The sequence below is a fragment of the Sceloporus occidentalis genome, unplaced genomic scaffold (genome assembly GCF_023333645.1).
Source record: "Sceloporus occidentalis isolate IW3139 unplaced genomic scaffold, rSceOcc1.0.p SCAF_4, whole genome shotgun sequence".
In the NCBI taxonomy this organism is placed as follows: Eukaryota; Metazoa; Chordata; class Lepidosauria; order Squamata; family Phrynosomatidae; genus Sceloporus; species Sceloporus occidentalis.
In genome coordinates this window covers 140,542,806-140,555,581 of record NW_028316984.1, presented here as the reverse complement: position 1 = coordinate 140,555,581, position 12,776 = coordinate 140,542,806, and the positions used below count along the sequence as shown (strand labels likewise).

The 12,776-nt window shown below is 40.5% G+C and overlaps 1 long non-coding RNA gene across 2 annotated transcripts; it reads left to right on the top strand.

Annotated features, from left to right (window-relative positions):
* Positions 1-890: 890 nt before the first annotated feature.
* On the top strand, positions 891-11,784 carry LOC149314727 (uncharacterized). Of its 2 annotated transcripts, none has more exons than XR_016281134.1 (3): positions 891-956; positions 4,515-4,637; positions 11,469-11,784. It is a non-coding gene; the product is annotated as an uncharacterized LOC149314727 (long non-coding RNA). The 2 variants fall into 2 exon arrangements; XR_016281135.1 differs by having other exon boundaries at positions 4,515-4,663.
* Positions 11,785-12,776: the final 992 nt, after the last annotated feature.

The following is a 12,776-nucleotide window of genomic DNA, read 5'->3' as shown; positions in this document are numbered from 1 at the left end:
GGCCGCCCCGTAGGGTTGCCATAATTGTCCACTAAAACCTGGGAGAAAATGTAGGACAAAATCTAGACCAAACTGTATGACAACCGCAGGACAAAAATCAGCCCAAAATGTAGGAAATTTAAGGTCCTCCATTTTTCTTAAATGTCCTATATTTTGGGCGAGTTTTGTCCTGCAGATGTTCTACAGTTTGGTCTAGATTTTGTCCTACATTCTGTCCCAGGTTTTAGTGGACAATTATGGCAATGCGGGCGGGGAAAGGGGAAAAATTGGGGGCTTGTATTTTTTGGGGGGATACCCCTATTCTTTACCCCTAAAATGGTGTAAAAGAGTTAAATGGAGGCGGTGTGTGCAGATATATGTTTATCTGGGGGGGCTGACCTTTATTTGTTTTGCATAGGGGGGTGTTTCCCCTCAGTATTGGGGAAGGTCAACAAATCTGAGGGAGGGGTGTCTCTTGTGCCCCCCTAAATATCCCAGCCTTAAAGGGATCGAGGAGGGGGTCACTTTGAAACCTCTTTGGGCCCTGTTGGGATTTGTAGTTTCACCAAAGCCCCCTGACCCTCAAAAGACTACAAATCCCAGGATTCCACAGTTAAAGTGGTGTCAAGTTGCATTATTTCCACACTTAAAATGTCAGTTGTTCCTATTCTGAAGCAACAGGGCATTTATTGCTATGCAAACTAGAATATAGTCATTGTCTTGAGACATATATTTAGTTGAGATTATATTAGGCTTTCTGTGTATCAGTTTAGGAGGGAAAATAGAGATCTACAAGGATTGTGGGAAATCCCAGGGTCTTATACTGTCTCCCTCTAGCTAGTTTCAGTGTGTAGTAAGATTTCAGCCAAGTCAGACCTGGAGAGAGTATTTTCCTTTGACAAAAAGATAAGTCCACAAAGGAAGAAAGATAGTCCTCAGAAGAAGAAAGATAGAATCCACCAAGAAGAGAGAGCAAGGTATTTAGGAAGGACTATTGAGAGAAAGGAGATCAGTTTCATGTTTTTATGTTTATAACCAGTAAAGCTTTTGAAACTTAAGAAATTTGTGGACAAGTCTTTTGTTCAGGCTGTGTTCCTAAGAGCCAGAGGCCTTACTACACCCAAAGTCCATAGTATTGCTCTTGGGACAAAACAGTCATAGTTGTGTCAAAATGCGGGGTGTGAATGTGTGAAATGGGGAAATGAGTGCCACAAAAGATAGCATGTGTGAGATAAAGTAGAAACTATATAATCATATATTTTACAGCTAGAAGTGTGGGTGACTCATAGATGTTGAGGATATAACATTTCTCCATGGTTGCATTTATTCATCTTTTGGCAGCAACATCCAGTTCAGGTATAAACATCTCAATCAATCTGCTTGTTAATAGTGTTTAATTGCATTTTGATGAATTCTGCACAAAGGCACAATCAAAGGCAAATGTTAGGGTATTATCTTTGCCTGAGAGGAAAACTCTACTTTCCCTGTAATAAGTGATAATGCCCATCAGACAGCATGCCCCCACACCAAACAAGGCAGCCAGTTCCTCCACTGCTTGAGGGGGAGAAGGCGATGTGTAATGTACTTGTCAAATATGGCACAATTTACTAGCGTGGAGAAACTTGGACAGATAAAATCTGGTAAAGGAGACAAAATAAAAAGAAAAGAGGATGAAAGCCCATAAACAACTTGAAAAGTATTTGAACACAAGCATTAGTAGAGCTGTAGATGAGAAAGATATATTAAATGATGAAGTCTGTGTAAATGTCTTATACCCAACTGATATTAAATAACATCTTTTCCCCCAGAGCACTCCCATTAGTCATAATCTACTGCATGCAAACTATAAAATTTGGCAAGCATTTTTTCCATCCATAGAGCTGTTGAAGAAAAGCAGAATTGCCAAAGTGTTTTCCATTTTCAGTACAGCAAACATGGAAGATTATCACACAGGGAGTGGGTGCAAAGCCCATCTGTGACAGTGATCATGTGAAAGACATTCTCAAATCTTGTGCTGATCCTGTTATAAACCTGTAAGTGAAGTAGAATTGCATTAACAGGTTCTTCCGTTAATGCAAAATGAAGGGTAAGGACGAGACAATTCCACTTCACTGACGGGACAATGACAGGATCAGCATGATGTCATTTGCAAGTTTTCTGTGCGATCGCTGTCATTTGTGCTTTCTGGATGGGACAATGACAGGATCAGTGCAATATCATCTGAAAGTCCTTCTCACGATCTTGTGGGAAGGATGAGACAAGGACGGGAAAAGGACAGGAAAAGGCTGTCTGATAACCTCCATGGTATTTGAGCTCAGATTTGAAATCTTGGCTTCAAATTCCAGCCTGGCCATATATTTCCATGGCATCCACCTTGGGCAAGTTGGCCTTCTGTAGAGATCTTGAAGTTTAAATTTTTTGGGGGGTGGGCTGCAACTCCTACAATCCCCAAAGGAGGTTCTGGGCATTGTAGTTCCAAAAGAGCAACATTTGCTAGGCTCTAGTTTCTCTTGGTAAAATGGCCTTGTAGAGACATGGGAAGCTGCCTTATAGTTTTTGTGTTGTTGTTGTGTTGTGCCATTTCCGACTTATGATGACCCCAAGGCAAATCTATCATGGGTTTTTCTGGGGCTGAGAGAGTATGACTTGCCTAAGGTCACCCAGCAGGTTTATATGGCTGAGTGGGGATCGAATCTTGATCTCCAGAGTCATAGTTCAAACCACTACACCACACTGTCCACACTATTTTTTGGAGGTGATGGGAATTGCAGTCCACTATGTTTGCATACCTTGGATCAATCTTCCCATACCTTGGATTAATCATTGACTGGAATGGAAATCGCAGTCACGAAATCAGGAGAAGACTAGGACTGTGAAGGGCTGCTATGAAAGAACTAAACAAGATCCTGAATTGCAAAGACACAACTGAACACTGAAGTGAGAACTGTTCAAACCATCCTATTTCCCATCACTATGAATGGATGTGAGAGCTGGATGATGAAGAAAGCTGAGAGGAAGAAAATCATCTGCACTGTGGTACTGGAGAAACGTTCTGCAGATCCTGTGGATGGCTAAAAAGACAAACATATGGGTCCTTGAACATATCAGATCTGAATTCTCCCTAGAAGCAAAGAAGACTAAATTGCGGCTGACATGTTTTGGGCACATCATGAGAAGACATGACTCATTGGAAAAGACGATAATGCTCAGAAAGATAGCAGGCAGTAGAAAGAGAGGAAGACCACACACTAGATGGATGGACTCAGTCAATGAGGACACAGCCCTGAGTGTGCAGGTTCTGAGCAGGGTTGTTGGGGGTAGGGTGTCTTGGAGATGCCTCATCCACTCATTCACAGGGTCACCAGAGGTCAACATGAGAGCAGTTAACAACAATGTTTGCAGGACACTGGGGTGAAGGAAGGTTAAGTGATGCAGTACTGCAGGAGGATGGTATCAGCCTGCAGAATGGCTCTCCAAGTCCCCAGGCGGAATATTTCCTCCTCACCTGCTACTTGAGCCTTTTACATTTTTTTTGAGAGAAATTGAAGCTTGGGCTGGAATGCAATTGTGTGTTGTGTCACTAAGAGCTTTACCACACTAGCAGGCAAATTGGATTTAAATGAGCGTTAAACTAGAGAAAACCAGGAAATGTCGTGTGATAAACTTCAGGGATTTCCTGGTTTTCTCTAGTTTAACTCTAGTCTAAATCCCGTTTGCCTGCTAGTGTGATAAAGCTCTAAGTTATGGGGTTCTCCTCCAAACTAAGAGAAGTATGTTCCACAGACATGTCATGGCTTATATAAGAACCAGCATTTCCTCATGTGCTTATAGTCATGAAGGAAAACAAATGGCAACTCACCCACTTGCCATGGCACCAAGCAGAACCAGGGTATTCCAGAAATTCTAGTCTCAAACATGCTCTGCCCCCAAGGCTGCAGTTTGTATCTAGAGGTTAGTGTAACAGCAGTATCATTTATTGATTCCTTCCTTTCATCTTCCTTGTTTCTAAATGCCAGACTGTATTCCCACACTAGTGATGATGGGTCCAGAAGCATAAAGTAAGGTTGTGGGGTAGGGAGTGTCAGGACAGCAAGGCAATATCTCAAGTTCAGCTAGTCCAAAAGACATGGATGACAACTGGCACCATTTGCAGTTAGTTGTTTAATGGAAGCCTTTCAGTTGATGATTTTCCTCTAAAATCCCACCTGATTCTCGACCTCTGTTTACATATTTATCTGATGTTTTTCAAGTTTCTTATACTTGATTCAAAACTAGAATAACTTTCTGACCTGTCTTTTGTTTAAGGCTTTAGACTTTAGAGGATTTATTGATATGATATATGGTATCAATAAATCCACTAATGTAGGAACCTTAGACAAAAGACAGGGACCCTTAACAATACTCTTTATAGTCTCCTCGATAGTAGCTGACCATCACAGTATCTATTTGTTCCTCTTATTTTTCATGACGCTTGCTTATTTCTGTTTGCTCAAACATACCTTGCTCACCATAACCTTCTCCTACCTGTCCTCCAGGTGTGTTTGACTCCAACTCCCATCAATCTGGATAATAAGCATTGCACTTGGAGATGCTGGAAGATGTAATCCAACACATCTGGAGGACATCAGGGAGGAGAAGGTTTTCCAGTACCATAAAAGGTATCTATCTGCCTGAATTCCTCAAGGTATGATGGCCTGAATGTTTGAAATTGTCTCTAAGTCTGAATATTCTAATGCATGTTTGTTGTGACACATCTCAGATTTGTCTGCCTTGGAGTACTGAGTGGTCTGCCAAGGTTCCAAAAATCTGCTCCAAGTTGCCTTATTATCTTGTAATTGCAGTATGGTCAACAAGATTTGAGATGCAAAAACATCCAAAATCCACAAAACATTGATACATTTATTTGATCAACCAAAATATACAAAATACATGGTGCAAGCTTTCAAAGTTCCACTAGCTTCTTCATCAAACAAAGGTGTTAAAAAAATCATACAAGAGAAAAAAAGTAAAAATAGAGTGACAATGGTAGTCACAGGCCTGCATTTTCTCAAGGTGTTGTTATTGTATTGTTCTGTGGAGGGATATCTATGCAAGCAGAGCCTCCATAGAACAATACAACAACACCTTGAGAAATGCAGTCATGTAACTAATATTGACAATTTTATATATATATTTTCTCCTGTATGATTCTTAAACACCTTTGCCTTATGATGAAGCCAGTGGAGCTTTGAAAGCTTGCATCATGTATTTTGTGCACTTTGTTGGTCAAGTAAAATTATTGTTGTTTTGTGGATTTTGGATGTCATTGTACTTTGCTATCTGGCCAACATGGCTACCCCCGAATATGTTTCCAGGTTCTGAGATGTTGCATTTAGCCTTTGCCAGACTTGAAAATTAATTGACAAAAGTCTCTCAGTCTATCACACTGGAGTGGGAGGCATGGCTGATATCTAGAAGTTTTTATTCAGATGCTGATACAGCACCAGGCAAGTCTAACAACATTTTTGAACTTTAATCTTTCACCTCAGTTTCACTAATCTTTCTGCAGAGCTCAGTTCCACATATCCCAGATCTCTATTACTATAAAACCCAAATCCTCAAAGCAGTCTGGACTTAAGGCAAACAGCTATCATCAACTTTTGAAAAATGATGAGTCTACTGGGAGGATGAAAAGTGGGTGGCAAATAAGTTATTTATATCTAGTGTTTTCCCCAGCCTGTTTGAATTCAATTTACTTGCAAAAAACTTTTAAAAATACAGGTAAAAATAGCTCAATTGAGATTAGTACTTTGCTTTAAGGTCTTTTGTTTATTTATTATTTAAAGATAAAAAGACTACGCAATGTACACAACGTTTTGCCACATAAGCAGAAAAGACAGGTTATTGCCCCAGGGATCTTGCAACCTCAGGTTTGGCAGTGAGAAGAGAACAGAGGGAGAGGCAAAGCAAAGGGTATCAAGAGATGAATGTGAGCAAATGCTGACATATTTATTTGTTAAAAATGAGATTAGTTAGGTTTAAAAGGATTAAAAACAGCTGAGTAAAACTCTTAAATAACAACAAAAGAGTGGGCACAGTAGAAAGAGAAGTGAATAACGATGACAAGGATATCTTTAGACGTGGCTTTGTCTATACACCTCTGTCTGCTTAGTCTACACATGACAGACAGTCCTGTTGACTTTAAGGGCACAATGAAGATGGGACAAATAGTCTTTCCATTTCCATACATAACTGAAAAGATCCACCAGTATAGAATATATGAATCTCTGGAGCAGAGGGTGTGTAATACTGCACACACACCCTCCCGTTTCCCCGAGAAAAGAGTTCTGGATTAGTCAGACTTCATCTGGAGAACACTGAGTTCTGGTTACTTCATGTTAAGTAGGATATAGAGAATTTGGAGTGGGTTCAGAGAGGGACAACAAAGATGATAAGAAGTATGGAGAACAAACCATATGAGGAAGAGTGACATGATTGCATTCTTTTAATATCTCAAGGACTGTACGGAGAAGATGGTGAAGATTTGGTGTCTGCTTCCTCAAAGGTTAAGACCAGGTCAAATGGTTTTAAGATATGGGAAGGTAGATTTCAATTGCACATTAGAAAGAACTTCTTGATGATAAGAGCAGTTTGAGCAGTTTGGAAATGGAATCAGTTACCTAGAGAGGTGGTGGGGTCTCCTTCTCTTCAAAATGATGCTGGGCAGCTACCTGCTGGGAATACTCTAGCAGGGATCCTGCACTGAGCAGCAGGTTGGATCTGATGGCCTATGGAGCCCTTTTCAATTCTATGATTCTGTGATTCTAAATGGGATGGCTTTTAAATTGAAGTAGCATGTGTGTTACCAAATAGAAAATGGTCATTTGAATAGCTTTCAGAATAGGGTTGCGAAGTGAAATAAATAACAGGGCTTCTGTTCCTTTAATGATTATATAGAAGAGTGAATTTCAAGTACCATCTGCTGAAATTTCCTCTTCTACACAACTAATAAAAGGACAGGAGTTTTACCTCATGTCACCTAGCACCCCTATTTCCGGTCACTATGTTATCTGGCAAGTGGCTGTTCCACACTTATAGCACTATGATTCTGCCTTAAACTGCAGGCAATAAACAGACAATAAAGAGCAACAAATCATTCACGGGATTTCCCTGTGAATGATTTGTTGCTATTTATTGCCTATTTATTCCTGAGATAATGACACTTTAATCGCAACATCATGTGAAAATGTTAATCACGATTGCATGATTTTCACAGAATAATCACTGGTTAAACCCCTGATTTTCCCCATGTGATAAAGTTCATAGTCCCAGTGCTCAAACTACTATGCCTTTCTGGCTCCATGTGTTTTATGGTACTCCTATGCAGCTGTCAGGGATCCACTGTATATCCCAATGGATTCTGCAATGTGTTTTAGCTTAGAACACATACTCCATTTGCATAGCACATTTGGTCTCCTCTTGTGAACTGGGCCTAGGATACACCCAACATTTTCTGGAACAATGCTGCTAAAGTACTGTTAAAAGCCAATGCATCAGTGTTGGAGTTCAATATTCTGCCTTTGACTTATGTTACCAAAAGCTCTCGCCAACACTGATAGCAATTATGACTGGAGAGAGGAAAAATACTGTCCATTCCCCAAGAGTCAAGGCTGATCCTCTTGTGACTGCTGCCAGGCACTTTAGGTGGGGAGATGACATCAGAGGCAAATTCACCCAACCCCAAAGAGCAAGTCATAAGTTGGCATAGATGCTATCTGAGTGTTTTGCTCTTTACAGACAGTATCCTCGGGCCTTTCTTTTTGAAATCCAGTGTGTTCAGCAACTGCTCCTACAATCTGTCGACACCAGTCTGGTTACTCATCATTATTTCTTTTCTAATCTTATACAACGATCTGCCATTCACATTTATTTTATCTTGTCCCTTGAGAGCAGTAGAACAGCAGAAAAGGTATAAACACCTATGATTTTATGATTCTATCTGTGGGGTTTTGTTTTGTTTTGACTGGGCCTCTCATTGAGCCAACAGGTGCAATCAAGATGAGTGTTTTGAAAAGTAATGTTTTGCCACTGTTTACAGGGTGACTAATATTATATTAATTAAAGGGGATCTTTTGTTTTTGATGCACATACCTCCAGGCTGTAGGTGCACTACAAACACAAATTGTTTTTTCAGTAGTCTTGAGTGCAAACAGGGTGGTCAGAAATCCTCCTGTTCCAGGAACGTCCTCCATTTCAACCTTCTGTCTAGGAGGAATTCCAGAATGTCATTCATTTTGAGCAGAACTAAGAAGCATGGATTTGTATTTTTAGACATGTTTTGAGCTTTTATTTGGTAATGTAGTTCATTTTTCTGGAATTGTTACCCATGCTGCTCCATATAAATTTTGGTATAAATGATAGCCCTTAATGACCCCTGGATGAACTCTAACAGCCTGTCCACCATTGCCAACAAGGCATGAGGACATGCACACACACCCCTGAGGGGCACCCATATCATCATATCTAGGGAGTCGCATAAGAGGATTATCATAGGACCAGGAAGAGCAAATGTTTGCTTTTCTTGAGGCTCTTGCCCCCTCCCAGGGTCTGTTATCCGAGCAGCTTAAAACCACTAAGACAATCAGACAGGGACATCCAGGTGAAAAGAAAGTAATTAAACACCTTTGTTCTCACCATCAAGCACCTTTGCCAGAAGCAAGATTTTGCCTATAAATATCATCAGATTTGCCTGTTCACTGGGCCAGTCTGGATTTCAGGGGGAAGCTCTGTCCCTTTGAACCCTGACCTGGCTCCTGACCAGTCATTCCATGGCTGAGCCTCATGTCATCCTCATCATATTCCATTTGGATTCCTGGAGGGAGTCTACATTCTGGTACGTATCACCCCAGTGATGCCTAAAATCCTATTCCATGCTAACCTCTGCTTTTCCTGAGCCTTGTATGTGTGTGTGTGTATGCTAGTGAATTGTATGTGTTTTTCCCTTTATAAATAAACTGGTTATTAATTCTAGAAGTCTGTCTCAGCTCCATTTATTGGAATCCCCTGGTCTACTCCGTATACACAACGGGAGACGATTCTGTAAGGGCCGTCGTAGCAGGCCCTCCTCTTGCAATATTTGAGCTCATAACAATAATAATAAAATTCCCCTAAATGGACCCTTGGCTACAGAATGTCCTTCATTTTGCAGTGTGCCAAATGAAGGACATCCTTTTTTGTGATGTGGCTATCTCTTACTCTGAGTGCAAACCTACACCCACCCAAATGATGATGGCTGGAAGGGGTTAGGACAGTGCAGTGATGTCTCTCTTGGGTGGATAGAAGGCTCCAAAACAGGACATCTTGTGGGCAGGGTAGATATGATTTGTGATTCAATGTATCCAAAGCCTCTCTGTTCAGCTAGATCGACATAACTTTAGCCTATTAGCTCTGCCAGACTTGATACTACTGTAACTAATTTCCCCTCTCATTTTGGGCAGGAGGAGGAAATTGAAAGAGACAATTTGGGATTCACCACCCTGAAAAGCAAATAAACTCATTCTCTCTCTTTCTCTCAGACACACACACAGAGCAGGGACTCATTTTCACTTCGTGGTTCTACAGTCAGCCCTCCATTTTCATGGGAGATCCATTCTGGACCCCCTCCCTGCAAAAATGGAGACTTTCAGATATTCAAGCCCTATAGGCTTGAATGGAATGTGTGCCCACGAGAACGCACAGGGCATGTGCCGCAGGGGTGCACCCCATTGAGAATAGCAGAGGTCGCTCCTCTGTGAATATTCAAGAGCATGGATCTCAAGGCAATTAAACATGTGACATTTAAAATAATCTATTATTTTCAAACCGGGTTGTTTCATAGTGTGAATGGGGCCTGGAAGAAAGAGGTTGGTAGTATCATCTTTCATAGACTTGAGCCTACTTCTTCAGATGCATATTTGGGTACAGAACTATATCAGCTTATCTTGAAGTAATCTCCATGGAATTCAGTAAGACAAATTTCTGAGTAGACATCTTGTGCTGTCTAGCATATGGGAGTACTGATCTGATCAAGCAATATTTTCTACTATATATTTGATATAAAGGTCAGTAGTCTGGAATCCTATTTGAACTTTGTCATCACATCACTGGTGTGTAAATTTATCTTTCCATTTTTTCCTGCTACAACAGAAGGGTAATTTTTATTGTTTAGCATTACCAGGATTGTGGACTTTATATTTTAAAACCAGAGAACTGAGCACCAGATATATCAGAAAATAAATATGAATGGATTCTTTTTCAAGAATTGTGAATGTAGATGTAGCCATTCTCCAAATATTTGTATAGGCTAAATCTCACTGTTTGCTGATTGTGAATATTAATGAGCATGGTCAAACAGTACAAGCTATTCAAGATTTCAAAAACATGTTCCAAAAGTACTGTTTGCCTCTATATTTGATAAATTTCAAAAATGCTTTATTTGCTGATCTCTCTCTCTCTCTCTCTGTGTATGGTAGATACTAAAAGGTACAGAGAAGAGGAAATATACAAGTTAACACAGGGACGATCTGTTGCCTAGTTTAATGTTTACCTTTGTTCTTATCTTATAATTTTAACGAGTGATTAATTTGCATAGAAAGATGTACAACAGCTTAAACTACAGCAGATGGAAGGGTTGTTGACAAGACTATAGCACAGTGATTCCCAAACTTTGGTCCTCCAGATGTTTTGCACTTCAGCTCCCAGAAGCCCCAACCAGCTTGGCCAATAGTCTGGGATTCTGGGAAGTAAAATCCAAAACATCTAGAGGACCAAAGTTTGGGAATCACTGTTATAGCATATCTGTAGTTCCAAAAGCACGCAGAGTAGTGAGTACAGGAGCCTCGCCTTACCATTAGGGGGATGGGGGAGGAAATGTAATTGAGGTGGGACATTTCTATACATTTCCATTATTGAAAAGCAATTTGTCAACCATTCTGTTTTGCTTATTTTTTGCCTAACCCAGTTTTGTTCACCTTGGTTGATGATCTATGCCACGAATTAGACAGAGGGACAGTGTCCCTGCTGGTTTTGCTGAATCTCTTGGTGACTGTTTATACCATGGGATTACAGTACCCCTGAAGATGCAGGTCTATATATTGGGTGTGCTCCTGGATTCATCATTGAGCCTGGTTTGGGTGAGTGCATTTGCAGAGTTACAGCTTGTATGTCAGCTGCACCTCTTCCTTCAGATGTCAGATTTGGCATTGGTGACACATGCCTTAGTTACATCTAATTTGGATTACCATAATAAATTCTACATTCTACTGTTAATTTTATAGATTATTTTATTTTATGGATTGTTTAATAGTTTATTTTAATTGTCACATGTTTAATTGCCATTTTAAGGAGGGGGAGATTGGGTTATTTATAGAGTGTATTGTTGGAATTTTAAATTATAAACTGTGCTGGTTGTCTTTGTAACAGAGAAGCAGGATATAAATAAATCTGTTGTTGTTGTTGTTGTTGTTACATAGGGCTGTCTTTGAAGAGGACTTGGAAATTCCAGCTATTCCGAAGAGCTGAAGACAGATTGTTAACTGGAGCTGGCTATAGAGAGCATATACAGTACGTAACTTCCTTGTAGCAGCTCCACTGCCTGCCAGCTTGTTTCTCAGGATTCAAAGTGCTGCTTATCATCTATAAAGCCCTATACAGTTCAGGTTCTTGGAAGAATTGTATACTCTTACATAAACCTACCTGTGTTTTGAGATCTCCTGGGGAAGTCTTGCTCTCTGTTTCACCATCCTCATAGGTGCATCTGGTGGGAACACTGGAGAGGGTCTATTTAGAAGCTGCTCTCAGGCCCTTGAAGTCTCTCTCTAAAACGGTTAGATTGGTACTCTCTTTGCTATCTATCCACAGGTCAATAAAGACTTTCAACAGACCTTGGGAGACTGGTTAATCAAGGGGAACAGTCCTTGTAGAATTTGCTGGATTTACTCTCCCCCGTCGTGATTCCCTCCTGACAGTGATACAAAAATTACTTTTCAATTAATTTGTTACACAGTCATAATATCAAAATAAAATATGTCAAAAAAAATTCCTTACAAAGTCAGCCAAAAAGATTTGACCATGTTTGGAAGACAATATATTCAACAAAACAATTTTGAGTCATAATAATTCCCCCTCCCCTTTCCTTTGGCTATTTGAATTTTGATACAGGGAAAACAGATGGGCAAAATGCAGCATGTTCCTGGTGGCTTGGGGGTGTGGCGGCTGCATGACGCATGCCCCCAAACTGCCAGGAACGTGCTGTGAAGCCACCCTGAGCAACCATATGGTGATGGCGTTGTGGCAGCATGGCGTTTAGATGCCACACGGTACCAAAATACGGAAAACCATCACCAAGGTGGCAAAGGTGCCTTTTTACTGGTGCAAAAAAGAGTGGTTTTCTGCCATTTCTTTTTGCACCAGGAAAATGCCAGATTGGGGCTGCAGCGTGTGGTTGCTGCAGCCCTGATCCGGCGCTCAAAGGGGTGGTGTACAGCCACTCCCTTACCGCCATCTGTTTTGCCCCTTAGTTAATTTTTCAAACAATCAGAACTGATTGTTATACCTTGTCACAGACAGCTATTTTAAATCTTTCCTAAATCAAGTGATTACCCATCTGGCAGCTACTAAGAAAGATTTTGTGGGATGCCTTTGCATTTTCTCCTTGAAAAAAGCCCAGAAGTGCCAGTATGTGCTGAATTTTGTATGTGTGGTTTTGCTTTGAATAGTTTATGTTTATAACAGGTTTTAATTTTTTGGTAGTTTAATTACACGTTTAATTTTTATATGTT